The 14,239-nt window shown below is 41.3% G+C and overlaps 1 long non-coding RNA gene across 1 annotated transcript in view; it reads right to left on the bottom strand.

Moving 5' to 3' along the window:
• LOC144335441 (uncharacterized) overlaps positions 1-11,908 on the bottom strand; it is a 29,291-nt gene extending 17,383 nt beyond the window's left edge. Inside the window, exon 1 of the long non-coding RNA XR_013406294.1 lies at positions 11,776-11,908. This is a non-coding gene — a long non-coding RNA (uncharacterized LOC144335441). The remainder of the gene's footprint in view (positions 1-11,775) is intronic.
• Positions 11,909-14,239: the final 2,331 nt, after the last annotated feature.

Below are 14,239 nucleotides of genomic sequence, written 5' to 3'. Positions count from 1 at the left end.
AGACACTGTGTACATTAGCACAATGTCTAATACACAGCACTACCTAGGAGGTGTTCTAGCAAAAGCCTTCTCCCTTACTCCTTACCCCTTTACACACATAATTGAACCTACATGTAGTCAGTCCTTCGGGTCTAATTTTCCAGTTTAGATGAAACACAGGCATAGGAGAAGTTAAATGGTACCATGAAGAGGTAATCAGCTGACTCATGAATGTGAGAGATTCAACAGGATATGTGAATTGGATTTTTCCACAAATAACTGAGGAGGAAAGGCAGAGGGCTAATGTTATAAATTAAAAGAGACTTAAATTACCTATCAACTAAATGCAATGTGTGAGTCTTGTTTGGCAGCTGATTTTTAAAAAATGAATTCGCCTTGAAGAAGGAGTCTGATTTAAACAAACAAAATGTTTTTTAAAAAGAAAGGAAGAAAGAAAGAAGAAAAAACTTGTGACAATCAGGAAGTTGTGATTTGGTATTAGATTACAATAAAAATGATTATTTTGTGAAGTGTGTGGCTGGACGTGGTGGCTCATACTTGTAATCTCAATGCTTTCGAAGGCCAAAGAGGGAGGCATCACTTGAGGCCAAGAGTTCAGGACCAGCCCGGGCAACATAGCAAGACCCCATCTCTAAAAAAAAATGTTTTTAAAAATTAGTGGGGGAGCCAGGTTTGTTGACTTGGCTCATGCCTATAATCCCAGCACTGTGGGAGGCTGAGGCAGGAGGATTGCTTAAGCCCAGGAGTTCAAGATCAACCTGGGAAACATAAGGAGACCCCATTTCTACAAAAAAACAAAATACAAATATTAGCCAGGCATGGTGATGCACACCTGTGGTCCCAACTACTTGGGAGGCTAAGGCAGGAGGATTACTTCAGCCTGGGAGTTTGAGGTTACAGCAAGCTATGATTGTGCCACTGCCCTCCAGACTGGGCAACAGAGTGAGACCCCATCTCTACAAAAAAATTTTTAAAAAAATACTAGCTGGGCATGGTGGCACTTGCCTGTAGTCCTAGCTACCCTGGAGGCTAATGCAGGAAGATGGCTTGAGTCCAGGAGTTCAAGGTTGTAGTAAGCCATGATGTTACCACTGCACTGCAGCCTGGGTGGAGAGACAGAATAAGACCCTGTCTCTGAAAGAAAATTCTTTTGGTTAAATCTGATAATGGTATGCATGGTAGTTATACATTTTTAAAAGTCCTTATCTATTAGGGATGTATGCTAAAACATTTATAAGTAAAGTCATACGTTGTCTAGGATTTGCTTTAAAATACCCTAGGGAGTCGCACCATTACACTCCAGCCTGGGCATGCTGGAGTGCAATGAGCGAAACTCTGTCTCAAAAAAAAAAAACCAAAACACAAAACCCTAGGAAAAGAAGTTGGGTGGAAGATTATTAGATTATTAGATTATTAGAAACATGTTGGTAATTGTTGAAGCTAAGCTATGAGTATATGGGGGTTCAATATATTGTTATCTCAACTTTCGTGTCCATCTGAAAATTTACATAACAAAAAGTTATATGTATGTGTGTGTGTGTGTGTGTGAGAACTACGTGAGGAGCGGTGAGGAATGGCGAATAGCCTTATGTAGCTGATGCAAAATATATAGGAGGTAGGGGAATTTCATGCCCTCAAATTTGCTAACTACTCTGTGAAATACAAATGACATCAAAGAAGCACTTTCTGCTCTCAAGGAATATTTTCCTTGAGGAACATGTGCCATTGTACAATCAAAGAAAAAAAACTAAATAATGACGTGAATCACGTAAGACACCAACATCAAGGGTTACAGTTGGAACTGCTCACTGTTGGGGAGACGTAGTGATTTTGGCTTAAGATAGTGAGTGAGGTATAGTAGAGAGATAGACTTAGATTTAAACCCCGACTCTGCTGTTTCCTGGTTTTGTGACTGCCTGCAAGTCATTTGACCACCTTGAACCCCAGCCAGTCTCAAAGCCAATGTTACATGTGTTAGATTTTTGTTACATAAGCACTCCAGTTCCAGGTATGCATTTTTATTTCAGTTATTGTTTTATAACAAATCACCCCAAAACTTAGTGGATTCAACCAAAGCCATTTTACGTCCTCATACTTCTGTGGGTTGGGCAGGGCTCAGCTGGACAGTTCTTCTGCTGGCTCTGCTTGGTATCTCATGCAGTTGCAGTCAGTGGGTAGCTGGGGCTGGAACCTCCAAGACAATGCTTCACCCATATTGCTAGCACCTTGGAGGTGAGGCCAGGAGCTGGACTGGGCTGGGACATGGTTTGTCTGGGATTTTCTCTCTCTCCATGTGGCCTCTGCAGGTGGGGATCCATACTTCCTTTTTTTTTTTTTTGGAGACAGAGTTTCACTCTTGTCACCCAGGCTAGCATGCAGTGGCTTGATCTTGGCTCACTGCAACCTGCAACTTCTGCCTCCCAGGTTCAAGTGATTCTCCTGCCTCAGTCTCCTGAGTAACTGGGATTACAGGAGTGCACCACCATGCCTGGCTAATTTATTTTATTTATTTATTTATTAGTAGGGACAGGGCTTCACCATGTTGGCCAGGCTGGTCTAGAACTCCTGACCTCAGGTGATCCACCCTGCTTGGCCTCCCAAAGTGCTGTAATTACAGGAGTGAGGTACCACGCTCAGCCCCATACTTGTTATTTGGCAGCTCAAGATTCTCAAGAGCAAGCAGTAGAAGTTGCCAGACTTTTTCAGGCTGAGGACCAGACCTGACACAGCATCACCTCCACCTTATTCTACTGGTTAAAGCCATTCATGGGGTCAGCCCAGATTTAAGAGGAGGAAACTATGCAAAAGCATGGATACCAGAATGCATGGCTCTTGGGGGCTGCTAATGTAACAGACTACTATACAATACAGATTTTATTTTTGCAAGTTTTCAAAAAAGCATTTAAAAGCCTAGCTATACATGAGACCACTTAGCAGTACTTGAGTCAGATGACTTAGAGTCCCAGCTCGGCCACTTTAGTAGCTCTGTGACATGACCAAGCTAATCTCCCTGAGCCACATACGTGGCTCATCTATAGATGTGTCCTTCATAGGGTGATGGTGGAGTTTAAGAAAGATAATGGGTCTAAGAAACTTGCACAAAGTAGGTGTTCTGCAGGTAATAACTGTTGCTATATTGTTAAAATTGTCATTGTTGTTGCTATTATTATTAATTACTGAGACATCTTGCCCTCAATGCAGAGACAAGCAGCTAATGTAACACATTTCCCATAAACTAAGGAGGCATGAGGCAGCTAAAGTAACATCCTTCCCATAAACTAAGGAGGCATGTTATTTTTATTATTTTCTTCAATTTCAGTTCACCATTTTACATCTTCATTTTGTCATTTTTTATCAGTATGTTGTATTAACAGGTTTTCAAGTGATTCTCAAATTTAAATTCGTTGTAGGTTCACATTAGCCAAGCAATTGAGAAAACAAATTCTTAGATCAAATTTGGATTTAAAAACTCCTACCTTCCACAAAGTCATGAAAACACATATTTTAAAGGAGATGGTGATATATCTCAGTCAATTTACACACACATACACACACATTGCAGTTTTTATTGTTGTTGTTATTGTTTAAGACAAATCTTCTTCCGTCATCCAGGCTGGAGTACAGTGGTGCGATCTTGTCTCACTGTAGCCTTGACCTCCTGGGCTCAAGCAATCCTCCCACCTCAGTCTTTCAAGTAGCTGGAACTACAGGCACACACCACAGTTCACAGCTAATTTTTTTGTATTTTTTGTAGAGACAGGGTCTTGCCATATTGCCCAGACTGGTCTCGAACTACTGGGCTCAGGCAATCTGCCCGCCTCAGCCTCCCAAAGCTCTGGGATTACAGGCGCGAACCACCGTGCCTGGTCACCACAGTTCTCATGTAGAAAAATATGTTTTATCATCACTGTGTCATTCCATGTAAGTTCAAAGATGTTTCAAATTGGGACTATAACATCAGTATTATGACTTTTTTAGTGAGAAAAAAATACCTGTCACTGTTGTCATGGAGTGTTGTGAAGTAAACGCTCCCTAGACTTTTGGGCAACTTAGTATTGAGTATAAACTTGAAGACTTTTTGGCATTTTGTGAGCTCATCTTCACGTTAAAACTTTAAAAACAGTTGCTTTGGGGTTAAATTCAGCTGTGGTAAAAACTTAGTAAGTTTTAATGGTCTTTGACACTAGAGGTTTTAGTGGAAAATTAGTTCAGAATATTATTAATCAACATGAACAATGTATATTACAGTTTCTTTCTTTCTTTCTTCTTCTTCTTCTTCTTTTTTTTTTTTGTTGTTGTTGTTGTTGTTTTTTGAGAAAGACTCTCCCACTGTCACCCAGGCTGGAGTGTAGTGGCATGATCTTGACTCACTGCAGCCTCCACCTCCCGGATTCAAGTGATTCTCCCACTTCAACCTGCCAAGTAATTGGGACTATAGGCACATGCCACCACACAGGGCTAATTTTTGTATTTTTTGGTAGAGACAGGGTTTCACCATGTTGGCGAGGCTGGTCTCAAACTCCTGGCTTCAAGTGATCCTCTTGCCTCCGCCTCCCAAAGTGCTGGGATGACGGGCGTGAGCCACCACATCGCCTACAGTTTCCTTTTTGAAGCCTTGAGTTGTTTATCATTTTTATTCTTCTTAAATGTACTTTGTTACAAATCACCACAGTTGCTTTTGACATGATGGCTAGATAGCCTTTGAGGCTGAGCAGTTGTCTACCATGTAATTCTTGAGGCAGGGGCAAGAATACATGTTAAAGCAGGAAGTGTCTTCAGCCAACATATAATTTACAGGGTTATCTAGGAACTCCTTAAAATGGGATTTGTAGGTACTTAAAAGCTTAGTGTGGCGAAAGAGCATAGTCTCTGGGGTTGGACTGACTTGGGCCCTATGAAGCCTTGGGTAAATTATTTGACTTCTTTGAACCTCACTTTCTTCAATTATAAGCAATACAATTATAATCTCTCAGAGTCATTATAAAGATTTAATGAGTTAGCAGTGAATACATTGGAACATGTCAAGGATTCATGCTTTAGTGCCTCCTATACTTTGAATTCTGAATTAAACTTTAACCAGCCTGGACAACATGATGAGACCCCATCTCTACAAAAACTATTTTAAAAAATTAGCCAGGCATGGTGGTGCATGCCTTCAGTCCCAGCTACTTGGGAGGCCAAGGTGGGAGGATCACTTGAGCCCAGGAATTGAGGCTGCAGTGAGCTGCATTCACGCCACTGCACTCCAGGCTGGGCTATGGAGCAAGACTTTGTCTCAAAGTAAAAAAAAAAAAAGAAAGAAAGAATTAAACTTTAAGAAATGATATTTAGTAAGATGAAAATAGAAACTCAGCTAAAATGTGTAATATGAACATCTGTAGAAAATACCATAGAAGACAATTCCACTTGTGCAACGTCGAGTATGAAGAAATTCACTCAGCAGTGAAATATGCATTTTAAAAATGAGTTTCATAAAGTCAAAACAAATGAATTTAATTAGATGTGGCTGGATTAAAGATGTCTGAGGCTTTAATTTATGAACTACCTTATGGAAAATAATATAATTCCAAGATAGTATGGCATTTGAAACAGCAATGGTTGGGAGTTATGAACAAAAGGAACCAAGTTTATGAGATATGAGAAGCTGGTTTGGAAATAGCCTTTCGCTTACCTGGCCCTCTTGTTGTTTTTTGTTCACATACTTCCTTCTATTTTGAGGTTCTGAAACAAAAATAAATCATAGGCCCTGCAACAACTGAAGAAACTTTCCAATGCTCTCTAGAAAGGAAACTGACTGGACCTAAGCAAGTACTTCCTGCATGTGCCACACCTATTAAAAATTAAGAAATGACTTTGGTGTTATTGTCCTCAGAGGAGTTTTAGAGCAGTGAAATTATTCCATATGATGCTACAATGATGGATACATGTCAAAATCTGCAAACTGTACAACATTTGTCATTTTGACATTTGTCAAAATCTATAAACTGTACAACACCAAGACTGAGCCTGAATGTAAACTATGCACTTTGGGTGACTATGAGGTGTCAATATAGGTCCATCTATAGTAATTAATGTATCGCCTGATGCATGATATCAATAGTGGGGAAGTTGTGCTTGTGTGGAGACAGTGGGTACATGGAAACCCTCTGTACGTTCTGTTCAAATTTGCTGTGAATTTAAAACTGCTTTAAAAAATGAAGTGTGTTAATTTAAAAATCAACAAATAAACAAATAATGAAAGTGAGGAACCTACCTCCAGGAGAGGAAATTGACTTTACCTAACCAATGTGCTTCCTTTGTGAGCTGCACCTGTTAAAGATCAAGAAACCACCTCGGTGGTACAGTGCTTAACTACAGAGTGTCCTGACATTTGTTGGTGGGGTTGCAAAAGACGTCATAATGTCATAATGTCACCATTTATTATGGTATCTGTAAGGTCTATATGAATCACTCAGATGTTGTTAAAAAATGCAAGTACAGGCTGGGCACGGTTGCTCACGCCTGTAATCCCAGCCCTTTGGGAGACTGAGGTGGGTGGATCACCTGAGGTCGGGAGTTCAAGACTAGCCTGACCAACATGAAGAAACCCCGTCTCTACTAAAAATACAAAAATTAGCCGGGCGTGGTAGCGCATGCCTGTAATCCCAGCTACTGGGGAGGCTGAGGCAGGAGAATCACTTAAACCTGAGAGGCGGAGGTTGCGGTGAACCAAGATCAAGCCACTGCACTCCAACTTGAGCAATAAGAGTGAAACTCTGTCTCAAAAAAAAAAATGCAAGTATAAGCCTGGCATGGTAACTCACTCCTGTAATCCCAGCACTTTGGGAGTCCAAGGCGGGTGGATCACTTGAGGTCACGAGTTCGAGACCAGCCTGGCCAACATGGCAAAACTCTGTCTCTACTAAAAACACAAAAATTAGCCGGGTGTGGTGGCGCGTGCCTGTAGTCACAGCTACTCAGGAGGCTGAGGCGAGAGTATTGCTAGAACCTGGGAGGTAGAGGTTGCAATGAGCCAAGATCACGCCACTGTACTCCAGCCTGGGTGACAGAGCAAGGCTTTGTCTCAAAAAAAAAAAAAAAAAAAAAAAAATGCAAGTGGCCGGGCATGGTGGCTCATGCCTGCAATCCCAGCGCTTTGGGAGGCCGAGGTGGGTGGATCACCTGAGGTCAGGAGTTTGAGATCAGCCTGGTCAGCATGGTGAAATCCCATCTCTACTAAAAATATAAAAGTTAGCTGCGTGTGGTGGCATGTGCCTGTAATCCCAGCTACTTGGGAGGCTGAGGCAGGACAATCTCTTGAACCTGGGAGGCGGAGTTTGCAGTGAACCAAGATTGTGCCACTGTACTCTAGCCTGGGCAACAGAGTGAGGTTCTGTCTAAAAAAAAAAAAAAAAAAAAAAAAAAAAAGAGAAAAGAAAAGAAAAGAAAAAAAATCATGCAAGTATAATTCAGTGGTTTTACCATTGGGTCTGAGATTCTGCCTTTTTAACAAGCTCCCAAGTGATGCTTGAAGAATTTAGAGGGCACTGGGCAAACATGCGTCCCCTTCCTCACCTAAATTACTGCTATTGAAGTCAAATAAAATATAGAGACAAATCTCTGAATTTAAAACATTTTAATCTGTGCAGGAGGTGGGTTTAAATATATATGTATAAATATATTTTTAAAAACCATTTTATTTGAGAAGCAAGAACTGTAATGTGGGGCATACAGAGAGACCAGGCGGTCTTCAGTATGCCAGAAGAACAAAAACTTCAGAAGTTTTATAAAAAGGAGAAATGTTACAAATTGTTTTGAAAGTAAGTTTATTGACACTAGTAAAGTTTTGGGGAGCCGGCAAACTCAGTGATTGGTGGGTGACAGCGATAACTAAAACTACTCTTAGAGTCCTAGCAGACTGTTTCAGTAGCTATTCAGTAACATGGGTTTCAGATTACAGAAGCCAAGCTAGCAGAGGATTATATCCTTGGTGCAATGCTGTATGCCCTGAGTGCTTTTATTCCCTGGCCTCTCCACCCTGTTTTAGCTGAGTGTGACAAGAATGGCCCAATTTGTATCATCAACTTTCACTGTGCCTTTGCTGCATACCTTTGCTGCATACCCAGAGATTCATCATTAAAGAATAGTTCCTTTGGGTCTTGGACACATGATCTGTTCAGCATCGCTCTCCCTTCTCTAAATCTCATTAGTGCTTTGTTGTGGTTCTCTTATGGAACTTAGGATGTTCTTTTGCTATACTTATGTGTGTATATCTTATACCCCTACTCTGCCCTTCTCCACCTCCACTATCCCCAACCCTCATACTAGATTAAGGCCCCACTATAAAGTGTTCTTATAGATTTCTGTGCTTTTCATTAATAGCAGTTATAAAAACTCTAATTTAGTAATTACGTAATTTTTGTGGGTGTCTCCACTACTAAATAAAAAACTTCATGAGGTCAGGGATCCTGTATATATTGCATAACACTGTATCCCCATCATTACCACATTATCTGGCACGTAACCGGTGCTCAACGAACTGTAAAGTTCATGAAAAGGGAAACTCTGTATTCCCTGAAGAACCCACCATAGAGCCCTGTATATCATAATTATTTGGCAAATAATTATCAGCTTAATGGCAATAATCTTAGGAGATAGTAACCATTTTCTCATTTACTCATTAATTCCTTCAACAGCAATTTATTGACTAGCCACTGTATGCCAAGCATGATTCTGTCATCAAAGATCTAACAATATCCAGAGAACACAAATGTAAAAACAACTCACTGCTTCAAATGAAGTTCTCTTTCGTTGATTTAAATTGAGTTATTTTTTGGACTAACAGGTTCCCAAGGTCATGCTTATGCCTTTATGAAAGTTTTTAGGTGAGAAAGAGACATGGTCCAGTCTACACTTTTAGATGGTATATTATTAACTCAGGATAGAGGAAGGATGTGGGGAGGGAAGACTAAAGGCAGAGAGACTATTAGAGGATCGTTGCAATCATGCAGTTGAGAGATGGTCTGGACTATAGCAGTGGCAGTGGGGAAGGAGAGGCTTGGGTAAATTTGAGAGAGATTTAGGAAATCAAATGAACAGGACACTGTGATCAACTGGATTTGGTAGACGAGGAACGTGGAGACTTAAATAACATAAGTCTAGATTTCAAGAAACAGGCCTAGGATGGAGATACAAATCCAGGCACGATCAGCTTGAAGCAACAGGATGGAAGAGATCACCCAGAGACTGTAGAAGAATCTGAAAACATCCCATTCAGAACAAAGGCTGAGGAAGGCCCCCATCAAGGAAGAGGTAAATTAAGTGTACATTGCAAAGTAGCCTGCAAAGAAGACTGAGTGAATGGCTAGAATGGTGAGAGTAAAAGAAAAGCAAGCACCTGTGAGACAATAAATGTGGTATCAAGGAAGTCCAGAGACACCGCACACAGGGGTACATACCTGTATTCCCAGCTACCTGGGAGGCTGAGGCAGGAGGATGCCTTAAGCCTAGGTGTTTGGAACTGTACTATTTTTATAACTTTTCTGCAGGTCTACATAGGTTCAAAATGAAAAAGTTTTAAAAACTCAGAGCTCCTTACAATTTTCAAGTTTGTTTTCTTTTCTCCCATTGGTTAACATACAATGTCCATCTTGACATTTTGGGAAATCTGGAAAAAAACTTTAGAAGTAGGGGCAGGGAAGGACATAGATTTATTTATTGTCTGAAGACTGTTAGCATTGTGACATGTTTCATCTGGACTTTTTTTCCCCTAGAATTTTTTTTTTTTTTGGCAGAGCAGGAATTAAATAATAGTGGGCCTTTTTTTACATTTATTTTTACTGAATTTTTTTACACTTATTTTTACATTTATTATAGAATAGGAGACTTTTAAGATGTTACAGCAAAGACATCTCTGTTCCCTTTTTTGCAATACCACAAATCAAAAATAAGATGTGAGACACCTGAAACCTCAGCCCTGATTATGTGGGAAGAAGGGCTAAGGCTGCCCCATGCAGTGGAGGTCGAGGACACCAGGAGGTAAAACCTGCCACTACAGATGTTGGGCACAGTCAGCGGAACACAGGGTGGTCTGTGTTGGGTGGCTTGTAGACCCTGGGCAGAAGATTCAATGACTACTTGTTTGGAGCAACCAGAATGAAGGGCAGAGGGGGCTTGGAGTTTCCTTACCCTTGTGTTAATCACAGGATTGGCAAAGGACACATCATCTTTGAAATCGGCCTTCAGGGCTGAAAAACATCTGTGAGTGACAAGCAGCCCTGACTAATATCTAGCCTGTGAAAAAGAGGAAATCTGCACCAATTGTCAAAGCAATTATATAACCCTGTACTCTATGCAACTTTTCTGTGAATCAGGGAGGCTTTGGCACCCCCAAGCCCCGTCCTGGCCCTGTTCCCACACTATATCCTGCAAGCATCTCCTTCAAGGAAGTAAGGATCCACCCTAGGAGAAGAGCCCTCTGGATACATGTGAAGGACAGCCCAGGATGACAGCTGAGGGTGGGCCCAGAGAGCCCCCAGACAGGATCCAAGGGCAGAATGTTCAGGGGGACCTTCCCCTGAGGATACAAAGTTGATGGTAGACTTCATGTACTTGATTAACCAAAAAAAAAAAAAGTTATGAAGCAAACAAAAAGTAAGATGATATGAATCCTGAGGAAAGCAGATAGTTGTGTGAGAAATGAAATGCACCCATAGTACCTCACCTAGCACAGCTGTGACTAGAGAGATTCATAACACGGTGAACATCGAATATTATTCTAACCCAAAATGGTGATAAAATCATCTTGGCAGGATGTGGGGGGAGCAAAATAGGGAGGGAATGTAACTGAGCTAAATCTTCCGGAAATAGATAATATCTAGTTAAACCTCAAAATGGCACCTTTTAGAGCTAAGTACCAAAAGAAACATCAAAGTGATGGCCCCTAGGAACATGATGGGGGCAGGAGCAGGAGACTGCTGGTGTTATACTAAGCCCTGTAGAACTATTTCACTTCCAATACTATGTGCATGCACCACTTAGATTTTTAAAATTTATAAAAATCAGAACTATTTGGAAAGCGGTGGGCAATGTGTCTCCTCTTACAGAGCTTTTTCCCCCATATAATTGGAGGAAAAACCCCAGCAGATTCTGTGATAGATCGGCATTTCATACACCCATATTCATGCCACTCCTGTGGATCTGAAACACAGGATCTATAGTCCACATAATAATAATCCTATCCTGACCTTTGCCTTGCATCTTCTAAGTTTTGAACTCTGGGGTGTGGCATTTGTTCTCTCCAAAATAACTAGTGAAACTTCAGTGCTTAGCTCTGAAAATTACAGACCTGGGTGGGGAAAAAACCCAACTCAGCAAGATAAGTAGACAATGTCTCTCTGACCCGTGACAGCTGCTGAAAACTAGGTATGATTTCGCTTCTCAAAATTGTCTTTCCAAATGTTATGTCTAGCAAAGGAAAACTGTATAAAACATCTAGACTTCAGAGAATATTATTGTGTCCTATGAAAGTAATCACTAACTGCTACCAAGTCTGTCATCCTGAAGGCTTGTTTAACTCTAAGATGTGCTGTTCTGATAACATTGAAATGAATGCTTTTCCCTTCATTTCCTTCCCATGAAGGGCTATACACGTAAGAATTTATTTTGTCGAGCCAGAAGAGAGAGGAAGAGCTCTTTCCTGTTTTCCCGTATGCACAGAGATCACAAAACCTATGCTTCTGTTCAATTTGTTAAGAGTTTAGGAGTTTGTGGTCCATTGAAATGAACATTTCTTACCTGGACACTGCTTCCTTGTCCTGGAGCTGACCATCCCCTCTGGCCTGGCAGCAGGAATTTTCACTCCATCCCTAGATAATATGAGAAATCCGTCCCTTGTCCCACTCAACGCACACCAAGTAACTGCCACCTGTGGTAGCCCCAACCCCACCAAACAGAGGTTGTTCCTCTGTTCTTTCCTACAGCCTCTATTACTTTTTTTTTTTCTCTCTCTTTTAGACAAGGTCTCCTCTGTTGCCCAGGCTGGAGTGCAGTGGTGCATTCACAGCTCACCGCAGCTTCAATCGCTTGGGCTTGAGATCCTACCACCTCAGTTTCCCAAGTAGCTGGGACCACAGGTGCATGCCATTATGTCCAGCTAATTTTTTGTATTTTTTTGTAGAAACGGGGTTTCACCATGTTGCCCAGGCTGATCTTGAACTCCTGAGCTCAAGCAATCCGCCCACCTCGGCCTTCTAAAGTGCTGGGATTATAAGCATGAGCCACTGTGCCCAGCCTACCATTTTTTTTAATGTTAAGATTTTATTTTCAAGGCTTCTCGTGTTGTAGTGAAAGTAAAAATGGTGTTCCAACCTCAGTGTAATTGGCAGCTGTGACTGGCTATGACTCACATGCCAATCACAGCTATCCACACTACCAGAGTCTTACGTGAAAAACTGGTAACACTTAAAATTTTGGGGGGTGAATTCTTCAAGCTTGGTGGTGGATTTCCAAGAGGTGCAAATGGAAGAAGGCAGACTACCACTCTTTGGGTGGGTGGGTAGGTATCCTGGCATTTGTATCCTAGGCACTTCAGCTACCAAGAAACTCCATATGAGCAGTAAAACCAATCCTGAACAGTCTCAGCACTTTCCCTTCCCAGATTCCTCTGCTTCCAATATCCTCAGCCCACCTTCTATGCCCCCGACCCAGACCCTGCCCTAGAGGGTTCCTTTCTAGTTCCCACATCCCCAAGCAATAGATGGGAAAGGAAATCTCTTTTCACACAGACCTCAATCTCTGGGAACTGGTACCCAAAAGGAATCTAATTGATTATTGATTGTTGATTGATTGATTGATTGAGACAGGGTCTCACTCTGTCACCCAGGCTGAAGTGTGGTGGCGTGATGAGGGCTCACTGCAGCCTCAACCTCCCAGGTTCAAGCGATCCTCCTACCTCCACCTTCCAAAGTGCTGGTATTACAGGCACAAGCCACTGCGCCAGACCTAGTTGATCTTTGAGATGGGATACACTGGGCTCTATGGGCTAGCCTGGGTCCTGCCAACCCCATTCCATGTTGTTGCCCTACAAAGATTTCCACCACACCTGCTCATACACAGGCAACCATGGGGACCACAACCCCTAGTGAATAATCTCAGGAACCTGTTTTTACCCAAGATACAATACTCACCTACTTGCGCAGAACCTAGAAACTTGGCTCATTGTGTGGCTGTTTCCTGTGAAATCTTTCATGGTTATGAAGTGCAGTGAAATCTATTGTCTTGGTATTTAGGTGTATTGGGTTTTGGACATCCATACTAGTAGGTGAACAGCCTACAGACCTCAGAACCCCAAAGATCAGGGCCACAAAGGTTATATTAAACAGTGCATAGAAAAGAAAGGTGTGGCCGAGCACGATGGCTCACACCTGTAATCCCAGCACTTTGCCAGGCCAGGGTGGAAAGAACGCGTAAGCCCAGGAGTTCGAGAGCAGCCTGGGCAACATGATGAAACCCTTCTTTACTAAAAATAAAAAAATTAGCTGGGCATGGTAGCATGTGCCTGTGGTCCCAGCTAATCAGGAGGCTGAAGTGGGAGGATTGCTTGAGCCCAGGAGGCGGAGGCTACAGTGAGCTGTAATCACCACCACTGCACTCAAGCCTAGGTGACAGAATAAGACCCTGTCAAAAAAATAAAATAAAATTGGTCTGGGTGTGTTTATTTTCATCAAGCTTGAAATGTGCACTTTTCTGTGTAATGCTATGTTTCACATTGTAAAAGCTTAATTTAAAAAGTGAATAATACCTTTCTCTTAGAGTTGTTGTGAGGAACACATAAAATAACAGATCTAAAGCAACTTTTTCTTAGTGTAGGAATAAATGCTATTCTTATACTAGTAAGAATATACTATGGCATAAATTCTATTCTTATTCTAATAAGAGTATACCATAGAATAAATGCTATTCTTATACTAATCAGAATATACTGTAGGATAAATGCTATTCTTACACTAGTATGAATATATTATAGAATAAATGTTATTCTTATGCTATTATAATAAGAATATACTGTAGAATAAATACCAGTCTTATACTAATAACAATATACTATAGAATCAATGCTATTCTTATACTAAGAACCAGTTGCTTCAGATCCGCTATTTTATGTGTTATCACAACAACTCTAAGAGAAAGGTATTATTCACTTTTTAAACTAAGCGTTAACAAAGTGAAACATAGCATTACACAGAAAAGTGCACACATC

Source organism: Macaca mulatta, chromosome 16 (genome assembly GCF_049350105.2).
Source record: "Macaca mulatta isolate MMU2019108-1 chromosome 16, T2T-MMU8v2.0, whole genome shotgun sequence".
NCBI classification, from domain to species: domain Eukaryota; kingdom Metazoa; phylum Chordata; class Mammalia; order Primates; family Cercopithecidae; genus Macaca; species Macaca mulatta.
Note: the sequence above shows the minus strand (reverse complement) of the source record. Positions and strands in the feature narration are given on the sequence as shown.